Consider the following 11,955-nt stretch of genomic DNA (forward strand, 5'->3'; position numbering starts at 1 on the left):
CACATCTGTCCTGTACCATGTAAAATAATAAATATATAAAGAACACTGGTTTGTAGATTAATCAAGTTTATATTCCGTGGGTCTTATTTAGCTTATTTAGACCATTTTCATCACAGTCTGATGTACAGCGATGATGCTTCAGGCATAGCTGGCCAATAGCATAAGAAACGGTGACAGAAACGTGCTGTAGACTTGTGCTCAGAATCAGTTTAATATTTCCATTTCTCGAAAAAATATTTCTAGATTTTCTCTCCCCTTTACTGCTCTAGAATTTGTACCCCCAGGTGACTTGGTATGTCATTACACCACGGTAATGACATAGAGCTCTCTAACTGGTGCCACAACAGGATAGCTGATTCTAATGAGCTGTTCCTTCAAGACACTGGCAAGAAAAGATTGTTGTTCTGGTTTGGACCTGCATGCTACATCTGGACAAACAAATGGCCAAATGGTTTGTTTGAAGTGACATTTCCCCTAAAGCCTGCCATTCCAGTGTGCAAGTCAAGCAGTCTGCTTGACCTGTCCCTCAAAACAAGTAAAAGACCACAAAGACACTATAATGAGACACAAATGCTAGTAACAAAGCAAGGGTAATTCTGCTAGCTTTTCCTGCACTTTCCAAACCATTTCACCTGCTCAAATACCTGCTCAAATACCTGCTGAAATACCTGCTGAAATACCAGCTCAAATACCTGTTCAAATACTGGAATGTACACTAAACCGAATATGTTTTCCATTCAGTTAAGGACTTTTGCTGCACCAGAATACTAAGACTGTTTTGCTATTCTTTGGGAAACTGTCACCAAGTGTATGAATATATGCATACTGTATATCGTCAACATCCTCACAGAAGCAGTCATTTTTTTCACGATAAGAATGAAACGATTTCATTTCAAAGCTTAGCTCCACTGTGACACCTTAGCACGCTTGTAAGAAAAACAATCCGGCATTAAAAGCACCTTTTAGCACAAATTTTTCAAATATAAATTAACTATCAAACCGCATTAGCAATCTCAAGAGCAACAAACAGCTTTGTTTCTGCAACATTTACCATAACAAGCAAAATCACGGTATAATGTCTGGGATTTTCACACTATTAACTTTAGACAAACATTCCACATGTAATGTTTTTCCACATTACATTTCTAGCCTTTTTGTTGCACACTGTGCTTGAAACTTAAAATTCCCCCAGCTGTTTGGTAAATAATCATGCATGACCAGCTCTGTCCAATATAAATATTATTAACAGTGACCAGTATGATGTATTAAAGGTTAATATGTCTTTCTGAGAAGGGTTGCAAAGACATATCTAGGGCTCTGAATCTCCACTGAACCACATTCAGTTCAAATTCTGAAAAAAAAGTGGAGTTTGGGGCAGTAGGTGATCTGGAAGTTACAAAGAAGCCCGAACAAACTCTACAGACCTCCAGGCCCTTTTTACCACCAACTGAGGGTCAGTGTGGCAGAAAGACAATCTGAGAAATAGGGCACGTGGCAGATTGGTAAGACGAAGTCCACTAAGAAGAAGAACATTAATGCTGATATTAATGCAACAAATATATCGTCCCTGTTCGATGAAAACTGCGTATGTCCACTTTTTTGAAGATTGTGGTATAGATGGAATACGTCCGTTCTCCTCTGTCATTGGATAATGTTTAACTGACCAATGAAAAGATGTTTAGTCATCTTATGTTTGTACTGCTTAACATTTGTATTCATGATGGTGATTGGATATGGATTACTTTATATCACTAATTTTAACAACTTCATGCTGATAGCTAGACAGTTAGTTAACATCACTATTAATTGTGAATACAAGGCAAGTGTAGTTTGACTCGTTGACATGGACATTCTTGCCTTGTTGACAACAATCCACATAAGCCAATTTAAAACATTAAACCGTTTACTGGCGGCTGTATAAAAACAGATTAATATTTGGGGTGCTAAAGGTGTTTTAGTTTTATGTTGTTTTAGGTTTTTACTGTAAAATAGTTTTGCTTTTTTCATGCTCCTGAAATAATAGCTTTTCTGAGATATGCATTTTTCATAGAACAGCAACAATGCGTAGCATTTTTAAGAGTTCTGGAACAATATTTTGTTTAAAAACAGAAGTCAAACTGGACCTTTTAGGCCTATTTAAGCTCTGATATGGTTAAAACCAAACTGCATTCTACAGTAATAACTTCATACTAACCATTAAGCATTTCTGTTGATAGTGTTAAAGCGTTTGCTACATCAGGACCAGTGTGATCAGGGGCACAGGAACCAGAGACCAAGGGGGCTTCATGTAACCCCATTATTTAATTTCGCTTCATTTGTCCCCACAGAAATACTTAACTTTTATACTATTAAGTTGTGCTCCCCCCCCCCACCCTCCAATATCAAACTTCGTCCTACGCCATTGAGTACTGTATGACTCTCTGTCATTGAAGGAACCATAAATGCTGCCCTGCACCAGGGAGTCCTACAGGGAAATGTCTGGTCAACTCCGTGCTGAAACCAAGCCATGTAATTCAGAAACACAATGATTCAAAACACATTAACATCAGAATGATTCACAAGAATATTGATATATTAGACTGGCCGGGCTTACAGCCATACAAATATCATGGGGCAGCCCGGAGCGAAAGTAGAGGTTGATTAATATATTAAAGAAACGGTTGATTATATACATTTCATTATGCTTTTAGAAGGGTGATTTGGTGTCATGATGCATTTTTTTGTAAAGAAAGGGACGTCATTCAGTTTTCTTCACTCAGGTTCCATTTTCTCTAATATGCCATTTTTGCAATCTGATGAGATGCAGCATCAAAAATAATGCAAAAGGACATTGAAGGGAAACATATTTTCATGAATAAAATTGCTGTAACACTACAAAATAAAGGCAAATTGCTTTGTTATAGTGACAGATGGGCTTGCATGGACTTTCTCACAAATCACACAGAGCCATTTTGTTTTTGATCAACATAAATTTAAATTTTGATAAATGCAAACTTAAATTTATTGCTTCTGTAAAAAAAATGAATAGACTTTTTGATGGGACTAGTATCTGGAAATTTGAGGACTGAAATGTTAAATGGCACTAGACATAACAGAGAGTATTAAGACGCTTTTCTATTGTTCAGAAACGCTGTATGTATGGCTGAAGCCGACACAAACTAGTCTGCTGTGTAACCAATTAGGTTCAGTCTTTAAGAAAGCCGACTAGTTACCTGACCGATCAGCTGGCCTATTAACTGGCCAATCAGCTGCCCAATTAGCTGGCCAATCAGCTAATGTGTAAGGGAGGCTGGTGTTCGAGGTGAAGATTTTCAGCATTCTCTATGGAAAATACTGAATAGTGTGTATCAAGATGAAACTGTGTAAATATCATTCATGCAGAACTGTTTGTGTTTGAGAAGACACCGGGATTAGATTTGAGTCTCACTCTAAATTTATCATGTCTTAGGCTGGATCTTCTCGCACCCTTCTCTGACACCTATGACCAACAGACCAGCAAAATCCAGGATCTGTTTAGAAGAAAACACTGATCCCGAGGCTTCTAATGTTCTACTGAAAAATTCAGTGGTGCATAGTCTTTACTTTCAGGGGCTTCACTGCCAAGTCTAGTTTTTATTATGAGTTGACCCAGCAGTAAATGTACAAAGCAGGGTAAATAGGGTCCTCTTCTACTCTGTGCTTACCAGCCACTGCCTAATTTCCAGGTGTATACCTTTTTAGAGAGCACACTTCACTCATAGCCACTGCCTTATTTCCAGGTGTATACCTTTTTAGAGAGCACACTTCACTCATAGCCACTGCCTTATTTCCAGGTGTATACCTTTTTAGAGAGCAGACTTCACTCATAGCCACTGCCTTATTTCCAGGTGTATACCTTTTAGAGAGCACACTTCACTCATAGCCACTGCCTTATTTCCAGGTGTATACCTTTTTAGAGAGCACACTTCACTCATAGCCACTGCCTTATTTCCAGGTGTATACCTTTTAGAGAGCACACTTCACTCATAGCCACTGCCATATTTCCAGGTGTATACCTTTTTAGAGAGCACACTTCACTCATAGCCACTGCCTTATTTCCAGGTGTATACCTTTTTAGAGAGCACACTTCACTCATAGCCACTGCCATATTTCCAGGTGTATACCTTTTTAGAGAGCACACTTCACTCATAGCCACTGCCTTATTTCCAGGTGTATACCTTTTTAGAGAGCACACTTCACTCATAGCCACTGCCTTATTTCCAGGTGTATACCTTTTTAGAGAGCACACTTCACTCATAGCCACTGCCTTATTTCCAGGTGTATACCTTTTTAGAGAGCACACTTCACTCATAGCCACTGCCTTATTTCCAGGTGTATACCTTTTAGAGAGCACACTTTACTCATATGCTAATAACGGTACATCAGATTTCTTAGTCCTGCAGACTGTGGAGATACAGGGAATGCAATAACTTAAGGTGCTGAGAAGAGCGATTTCTGACAAGAGCTCCAGCGGAATGTCCCACAACAAGACCTGACTGGGACATCCAAAAAAATATTCTGCATAATGGGAAACAGGTTCCAGTCTCAAAATCAGTTCTTTATTAATCTCATTCAGATCAAAGAGAGTTTAAAACAACACTGCAGGGGCTGTTTCCCTTTCACTGTACCATCATACTGCTTCCCAGCCCAAAGGTCACTTTGCCAGTGTTGTGCTCTAGTAAAACCTTTCTGCTCACTGCAGCACAGCCTTGTCGCTATTTACAGTGCAGCTATACAGTACTACCTATACATTTCTACATGAGAATCTGATCCAATTGACTGCTTCCTTTTACCTTTGCCCACCCCCAGTCGTGTGCAGCTGTATGAAAGCCGGGGGCTACTTTTCGAGCTACTCTTCATTAGTACACAGATGCCAAGGATTTCATCCACATATCAGCATACTGAAATATTAACTCAATGCCCTCTAAATGGAAAGGAGGTTAGAGAAGCCTGCATCTTCTCCTCGCCCCCCGCCGCACCCCTACCCCCCCCCTCAAAGAACGTAATGTTCTGTGTGCTTTTAGGCTGCATTGACGTGTCACTTCTTGTAAGGCTCCTCCCGCTTGAAGTACATGGAGGGCTGCAAACCCCCCACCCCTCCCCTTCCCACCACTGAGTCATATACATCCAGAAGAAAATGCATGCGGTCAGATCTGCATCGGCCGGGCGGGGCCTGGATACTCTACATCCACATCTAACCTTCAAGCTCCCCTGCCCCCCCCACCTTCCATACTCCTGTCAGCTCCATCAGGGGTCCAGTTGTACTGAAGCCAGAACAGCTGGTGCATGTAGTACAACGTCTCACGGAGGCTGGCTGCAGTGGGGCTGTAGTCACGGCTGCTCAGGATGCCTGTGGCCATTTAAAAATAGAAACAATGTTTTCTGGCGGATGGGAGCGAGTTCTAGGTGACTGACGGCGCTCAGTGTTTCGCTTCGACCGCAGAACTAAATAGAGGTGTCCCTTTCTGTAGCAATCATCTCAAGTGACTGAAAACTACTGCGGCACAATCTAACTATAGCTACTGGACCAGAGGAAGCTGGATTTGAGGCACACAGATTAGATGCTTTAACTCTTTCAGGGACACTTTATTGGTGCTCGTCTAGGACAGTCCCAGTGCTCTTCTCAAAAGTCTCAGGCAGCTATATTACACATAGAGCGCGTCGCGTTAATTTAATAACTGTCAGCATGCCTTAACTATTTTGAAGCATCACCTGTGCAGTGACAATCCTCTGCCCTGCTCTTACTGTGTGCTGAAAAGGTTAACAGGCAAAGATGTAAACAAGCGAGTGGGAAAATGCTTCTGGGTCAGGTCGCAATGCTGGTCTGATTTCCGCCACGGCATTGATGTGGTATTCCTCAGTTGGGGGGGGGGGGGTTATATAAGCCAGCGAGGACAGGCAGTTGCGTTATATGTAACTTCCGCACACTGATGTTCAATGTATCCAGCATCCATCCATCCATCCATTTTCCAAACCGCTTATCCTACTGGGTCGCGGGGGGTGTATCCAGCATATTGTGCAAAATTTTAAATACACCCTCATTCTAATGGAATGACAGAGATAAGTGATGTTTCGCAGCAATCTAAAATAGGCATAAAATACAAAATGTAGTACTTCTTTCAACAAATATAGGTCTTCAAGACAGGAACACCAAATGCCAACTCCTGTCCCATAATTGTTTACCATGACAAGCCCCTCAATGTTATACATGTCATATTGACAGAAGATGCCAAATTCAAAACTATTCATGCATAAAACAAAAGGTAAACATGATAAAGGCCTCACATAATACAGAAGCTCATCTAGAATCCAGTTTTGAAACTCATTAAAATATATTCCTCAGTAAGAACATTAGTTGTATGATCATACTGTCAATGTGCAGTGTAAATAGTGGCCAACTGCCATGAAGAGTAAAGTGGTCTGATCTACAGCCTGCATGTTCAGTAAACATGCAATTCGGTTGCCCAGGCTATTTTATCTCAGTGGTTTAGAGAAAGGTTGGGTTGTGTTCTACCTTATCCCATAAAAGACGTCTGTATCCCACAGTCAATAAGCTAGTCCTTGTAGTTTAAAGGCTATGGCTCCTCTACCATTAGAGCATCTGGAGTATTTCCCAGCCGTAACCTCAGAGAGGCAGCACGTTCCGGTCCGCGCTGAGCCTGACTACGTTGCCATAGAAGTGTACAGCGTATCAAAGAGGATTCAGAAGTACAAGCACATGTTCCATCAACCTTCACTGGCCATTAAGTTTAACTGTACCGTTACACTAGCAGGAAGCTGGGCTTTGTCATGAGCAGACTGGTCACCTTGTCCGTTGAGATCACAGGGAAGAAACTAAGGGAAGTCAGAACATTGGTGCGAGGCAGTTACGTCAGGGCCGGAACAGTCCTGCTTATTGGTCAGTGCGTGGAGATTTTGACACATGTAAACGGTAAACAATGGAAAAAAAGGCCCTTGTCTTCCAAGTGGAGACACTAGATCAGCCCTGGGAGGCTGCGAAATAAACAGAGACTGCATTAGTGTTCCTAGGGAAGGAAACACCGTGTCATTGATAGCCCCTACTGAGGTGTCACCGCATCTGTTCTGAGTGGGTACATTTCCAGTAATCGCTTTTGTTTTTAGTTACCCACTCCATTTGAAACAAGGCGTGCCAGACTCATCCGAAATTAGCTAAGTGCCCTTGGCGTGACACTTGAGACTTAGGATTTTGAGTTAAACCGTGTCTTTAAATGATTAAAACTGCCATGATGGCTGATGTCTCGGTACAGGTATCCTCGCTGCATACTTACTGCAGTTAAAAGAAAAATCACTTCGTTATCAACAGAAAGCTGAATAGTGTCTGTCTTATAAAATGATAGTCTCTAACATAAAACCCAAAGACAAAATACTTCTGTTAGCATTAGTTAATAGCATAAGGTCAGGCTGAAATACCACTGTGTGGAGAGTGTTTAGAGTTCTGCAGAGACCTCCATTGTGAGTGGCCTCACCCCTGGTGCTGATTGTCAATGGACGTTTTCTGTGTAACCCAGTCCATAAAGGCATATGAAGGAAGCATTTGTACATGCTACTAATACAGGCCTAGATAGTCACTGACCTTGTTAATGAACCTTCTTTTAGCACATAGCGTATCACTTAAAGATACATCAGGGCTTATAACTTTAAGGTTCTATGTTAATGTCCCCAGAGTCCATGGCCTTTTTATAATATCCTTCAGCAAGGTACCTGACCTGAATTGCTCTAGCACAGTGTTTCCCAATCCGGTCCTAGGGGACCCATAGACAGTCCACGTTTTTGCTCCCTCCCAGCTCTTGGTAGGGAGCATGGGAGGGAGCAAAAACGTGGACTGTCTGGCAGGGAATTCGGAGGGAGCAAAAACACGGAGCGACTGTGGGTCTCCGAGGACCCAATTGGGAACCAGTGCTCTAGCAAAAAAATCCTGCCATACAGATGGAGAGAATTGTTATTGTGTGAATTTGAAATAAGTCTAATGAACACGACACAAAGCCACCTACCTACATGAAATACAGATATGGTATATACTATGGTGAAATACAGCTATGGGGTCTGCGTACATTTATACACTCTTTTTTTTCTTCACATGTAATAATGGGCCTTCTTTGGAGCTGGAGGTCGAGCCGTGTGCCAGGTTACAGCAGGAAGCATGTTAGCCTAAGACCACCATCACTCAAGGTTACGGGCAAAGATGAAAGGCACATGAGGGACGGCTCTCGTGCCAAGTGTTAAGGTTCAGGATGCGCAATGTCAAGGGTAAACCATTCTCATTGTGTTCTTTGGCCACTGGCTACAGTTGTAGCTGAAACTCTTTACACAGAAGTTAGAGCTCCCTCTTGTGGTGAGACAAGGACCACATAAAAAAAAAATAATAATAATTTGCCGAATAGGTCAGTGCCTAAAATTTTCCTCACTTGGGTAGGTTCTTTTCTAACAGCCCTCTCTCTTTGCTTTGTTCTCATTCCTAATTTTGTCGGTGCGGTATGTTAAAGTGCTGCCTTCTAAACTACACAAACTGGAGCTAAAATCCGTGCTCCGGCTGACACCTTCCGTCCTTGGGCACTGGGGCAGACGTGGCTGCACTCGGATACCTGCAGGCAGTTCCGCAGCGGGCAGGTGAGCCGGTTCACGGAGTGCTGAGCAAGCCCCAGGTCTCACGAGCAAACTTTGCATGCAGAGACCGCATGACTGAACGGCTGCGCCGACATCCTAATGCGGGATCCTTTCTTCACTGTCTGCAGTGCAGCGTGCTGCGAAGGCATGACGCATTTCAGTGACACAGCTTACCTTGGCTCTGAGGACACCCAGTTCCCCTCAGCTGTTTGTTCACTCCCCTGATCATTCTCCCACACACTCACACACACACACACAACACACACACACACACGGATCAGGCAACCCGAAAAAACCACCCAGCTCCTTTTGTATCTCTTTAAAGCAACATAACACCAACTCCTGGCAAACCAATTGACTCTGTAACTTACTTGGACTCAATTCATTATGCAGGCAGCGACTGCATCTCACACAGCGCCGTGTCGTTTGAATGCCAGCTCCTGAGATCTGGACAACATGCCCTAAGCACTGAATAATTACAAAATAGACTGACAGCAGTGTTTCAGTAATTTACAGGAGTCCCTATCTTTTACTTCCCAATAGAGGCATTTTAAGCTGAATTCCACTTTCCTGGTTATGGTTCAACTTTATCTCTTTAGAGCACATTCTGAAGAACTTCTCTATTCCATCATTTCCTGAAATAATCTACATTACAAAGGATCTTTAGAAGTCTGGGGTCAGCCTACGCGTGTCTGCTGCAGTGTTATAAATGCATGTTCCCTTGAAGGGCCACAATACACAACCGATTCCTTTTAAGACATTATGACTTTCAAGCTGTGAAACCTATGAGATAAGCAACTAAGTGCTTCTCTACACTTCTCTCTCCCAGATGTCCTATAAGGACGGAATAAAAATAATCACAAAACTTAGCTCACTGCTTAAAGCATCCAAACTATCGCATATCACAGAGTCTAAACGACTGCATTTATAAGCACCTTAAAGTGTACGTAGCGTGTGCATGGCTGTAGATTGCTGGACATATTATCACGAACCCCCTCCCCCACCCAACTAATACTCTCCCCCTCCCTCTCTCCCTCCACCCCTTCTCTCTCTCACTCCCCTCCCTCCCTCTCTCCTTCTCCCACCCCCACAGTCTCTCTGCCCTCTAAAAGCTTCTCCCTGCCGTTCTGGGTTTGTAAGGTACTGATGACGTCACGCCGAGCAGAAGTGGAAGGAATGGCTACAGTGGAGGATGGTTCAGAGAAGGAGAAACATTCACTAGGCTAAAGCAAACTAGTTCTTTTTTGTTTTGTTTTTTTTTGGGGGGGGGGTTCATCCATCCACCTGTCCTTCTATACCCATTGGAAAAAGCCCAGTAACATAAATGGGGTTAATATAATTCCGTTTTCCCTTTATCTGTGTATGATACAGAACAGGAGTTTTCAGGTGGGGTGGGCGGGGGGTTGTCTGTGGCCCACAGAGACGTATCCTCAGATGACATAATGCAGCACTGAAATTGTCATACCCCCCTCCCCTCCAGAGAAAGAACAGCGAGTTCAGCGAGACATTTTAAATATAAATAGAACTCACAGCCCGTTTTTGAAATTTACATTCTCTATAAATCCAGCTGGCAACAGCTTTATCGTCAGGCAATTCACTACGTACTTTCCAGAACACGCTATACACTAACAGCCATGGGGTTATAAAGACACACGCACACACATACGTGACACATTAAGAGGCCAGTGGAGATGAATCATGCTGCAGAGAAGCTCATAGACCTGTCACACTTCCAACATCAAAGGTCCAATGGCAGACTCCTGACTGACTGGCAGTTCAGCCATCTGGATCCCATCAGACCTGACCCTCGGCTTAAGGTCTCCCACCTGGGACTACACAGTTCTTAAGCCTTCACATGAGGCACAGACTCTGCCAAGTGTGACATGGCTCTCATCCATTTTGGGTTGAGCTATCACAGAATTTGTAAGATAATTTTAGAATTGCTTGATTTATTGACTTGTATTGTTTGATCACCTGAATGTTAGTGTTCCATAGAATCTGCTGTTTAAAATTAATGTATAAGATTATCTACCTGAATTTGTGGCGGGTGGATGAAGGGGGAAAACAGGAAGCAGGATGTAGGGAGCTGCTAGTTTGCATGTGGGGAGTGCCTGTGTGAATCCTGCAATAATGCTGAATCTGCCTCCATCCATTGTGGGTTATTACATTAAGAAGGTCCATCCATCTTTTGGGAGAAACCACAACTTACAAACCGAAGGAGGTTAACACTCACGAAACCAGAAGATTTCACTTTCTGCATAACGGCTTTTGCCTTTGATTCTTGGTGATGGGAAAATGAGGCCCTGGTGGGATTGTGGTATCCTGACAATCAGTGCATGACTTAGATCATATCCTCCTTCTTACCATATCGATTACCATAGAGACAAATGACACGTCAATGCAAGCCACAAAACACCCAAACCTCATTTCTTTCATCAGAATCTATGCTTCAAGATTTCTTTTAGGGGTGGAAAAACACAGATATATTATAAGCGAGCTGTTAATGTGTCAGTAGTGACTGAAAACGGGGAGAGGTTGAAAATATCTGAACTGGCAATTGATTCTTGAGGGGGCTGGCCATGTTAGAACCTTATCACCGGACAGCAGCATTTATTTTGTCAAGTAACACTGACAAAATTCAAAGAGATAAACAAAAGAAAGGCCGTTTAATTGATGTGTTGAATAACTGGCAGAAACAAGAATACAGAATTCTTTTTCAAACCTCTGGCACAAAAGAAAGGTACAAACTGTTCAAAGCAAAAGAAAGCACGGTCCTCTATTTTTACAAGCTACTTCTAATTCAAGCATTCAGCGGAGCACAGAGGCAGACCAAACAAGAGCAGCGCACATCGCTCTGACGCTAACGTTACATCAATAGCCCTTCAGGAAGGGAACCGAGAGTGGATCAGGAAAGGAGGTTGCAGAGCAATGCATCTGACACCCACCGGCAGGTATAATAAATGCAGCACTGCGCTCAGTTCTGCCACCTAGCACTATGCAATCTATTTCTGGATGTCCTCTGCATGCCCCATTAATCAAAGAGCTCTGTGTAGCTGTTAAAGTCTGAGTGAAAGCCCCAGCCTAGAGCTCCAACAAACCGGGCCGACGCTTCATAAATCAGGCAGCTCCGCAGCGGAGAGTCCTGCGAGTCCGCGCGCGACTCTTTTCTGCATTGTTGCGTTTATGTTTTATTAATATCTTACACATGTAGCTGATGCTCTTATCGAGGACAGCTTTTTGGTGAGTTAACACAGGAACTTCTCCACTGCCACAGCTGCCGGCTTCGTGCGTTTGTGCAGTTAGGGAGTATTA

This window comes from Brienomyrus brachyistius, chromosome 16 (assembly GCF_023856365.1).
Source record: "Brienomyrus brachyistius isolate T26 chromosome 16, BBRACH_0.4, whole genome shotgun sequence".
Classification (NCBI taxonomy): Eukaryota; Metazoa; Chordata; class Actinopteri; order Osteoglossiformes; family Mormyridae; genus Brienomyrus; species Brienomyrus brachyistius.